Source organism: Bison bison, unplaced genomic scaffold, assembly GCF_000754665.1.
Source record: "Bison bison bison isolate TAMUID 2011002044 unplaced genomic scaffold, Bison_UMD1.0 scf7180017864468, whole genome shotgun sequence".
In the NCBI taxonomy this organism is placed as follows: Eukaryota; Metazoa; Chordata; class Mammalia; order Artiodactyla; family Bovidae; genus Bison; species Bison bison.
The window spans coordinates 4,833,119-4,835,517 of record NW_011495029.1 but is presented as its reverse complement, the minus strand read 5'-3'; positions in this window follow the sequence as shown (position 1 = coordinate 4,835,517).

Genomic DNA, 2,399 nt, shown 5'->3' with positions numbered 1-2,399 from the left:
TCATATATGAAATGAGTCGCCAGTCCAGGTTCGATGCACAATACTGGATACTTGGGGCTGGTGCACTGGGACGACCCAGAGGGATGGTATGGGGAGGGAGGAGGGAGGAGGGTTCAGGATGGGGAACACATGTATACCTGTGGCAGGTTCATTTTGATATATGGCAAAACCAATACAATATTGTAAAGTTAAATAAAATAAAATTTAAAAAAAGAAAGAAAAGAAAAAAAAAGGATGCAATTTCTCACTATTTTTGAAATAGATGAGTAGATTATACAAGCAAGCTATAGTTGATATCTTCATCAAGAAGGTCAGTGTGTTTCCATCTCAGTCTACTAAGAACTTTTAAGAAGTTACAATAGTGATAACAGTTCAGGGGTCAAATATCTAGAATTCTGATGTTATTTTGTGATTAGAGTAGTAGACGTGTATTCACCTGAGACATAACTCTCATTTTCAAATATTTGCAGAGGAAAACAAATCTATCTCAGGCTAAAATTATAGAAACCTATCTTTTGGGATGAAAGCAATTCAGAGGAAGAAAGAAGCAAAACTGTGTTTTTTTGTAATCATAGTAGGCCCTCATTGTTCCAGAAAGAATTACCTTGGGTGACCATGTTTCAATCCATCCTATGGCATTTAGAGAGGAACCTTTCAGCAGCATGTGGCATGGTTTGAAATATGATAGTAACACATTGGGGAGGACTGCTCTTAGCAATTCTGCATTAAACAAAAGAGTTCTGAATTGTTCAGTTTCATGGAAAAAAACAGTATTCAGTGATCTGCTTTCTTTAGAGCATGAACAAAGGCTTTTTTCATCTGTTAAGGAAAGTGGAAACAGTGTACGTTAGCCTGGAAAAGAAATGGCTTTAAGGAATTTCACAAGCTCATAAATCTGGAAGTGACCTTGAGAGGTCAGCTGAACTGCACATTTAGACCACACCTAAGACAATCCTGGAGAGATGAGACTCTGCCCAGACAAATTAGTTTTTGAAATTCTTTGGCAATAGAAACTAAATGAATTGTGAGATCTTTCTTTCCAAGAATAATATCTCTTGTTTTGTGTATGGATCCCTGATTCCTCCTTAGGAAATCAATGAAACTTCTACTTGTGTTAAGATTTTATCAAACACCAAGTGGGTAAAATATTAACCATCCTTCCTTAAAGCAATATATACTGTAAAAGATTAACTATTAAGAGTCTTTAAATTAATATGATATTTAGGGGGAACAATAAAGAACATAGTATTGCTTTTATCTTTCCTCATTTTTTTTTTCATTACATGATGCTATTTTATAACATATTTATGTTGGGAATAGTGAATTTTGTTATATTTTTCTCACTTTGGAATTACAGTTATTACTTAATATTATTGCTATTATAACATTTATGGGTGAATTTAATTTCAAATATATATTTGAAATATGATGCCATTATTTTCTCTTAAAAATGCAAATCACATTTTTTTTACCTATTGGTAGAAACACTGGTTTAAGGTCAATGTTTATAATTTCCTATAGCAAGACTGCCACAATGCTTTCTTTGATTCATTACTTAACTTTTATACCTTTAGAAGTAACAATTCTTTTGAGTATGCTAATGTTTTAAGAAATCAAAGCTATATTTCATTTAAGTGGTAAAAATTACAGTATGAGCCTATTGTTTTATATTCTTTAAAATGAATCTCCTTAAATGCCCATTTTAAAAAATTTTATTGAAAAACATTGTCAGAGGGAATTTGTCCTATTTGAAAACTAACTGAGAAACATTTGTTTAGTATAATGTAACAGTTTTATATATCAGACCAAGTTCGGAAGACACTAACACATATGCATTCGTTATGAAGCTGGTAGAAATTCCATATCATGTAAAACTGTATTTACACATTTGTTGTTCAGTCACTCAGTTGTATCCAATTCTTTGCAATCCCATGGACTGCAACACCCCAGGCTTCCCTGTCCTTCACCATCTCCCAGAGCTTGCTCAAACTCATGTCCATTGAGTCAGTGATGCCATCCTACTATCTCACCCTCTGTTGTCCCCTTCTCCTTCTGCCTTCAGTCTTTGCCAGAATCAGGGTCTTTTCCAATAAGTTGGCTCTTCTCATCAGGTGGCCTAAGTATTGGAGATTCAGTTTCAGCATCAGTCCTTCCAATGAATATTCAGGATTGATTTCCTTAAGGATTGACTGGTTTGTTCTCTTTGCTGTCCAAGGGAGAACACATTAACTCATACTTAAATTCAATTAATTGTAATGGTGCAGTGATTAGTGAGTTTCTTGATTTATCAATTCAAAATAAATAGAAGCTAAAAAAGAGCCATGCATACATACTATATGCTATGCTATGCTATGCTAAGTCACTTCAGTCGTGTCTGACTCTGTGAGACCCCATAGACG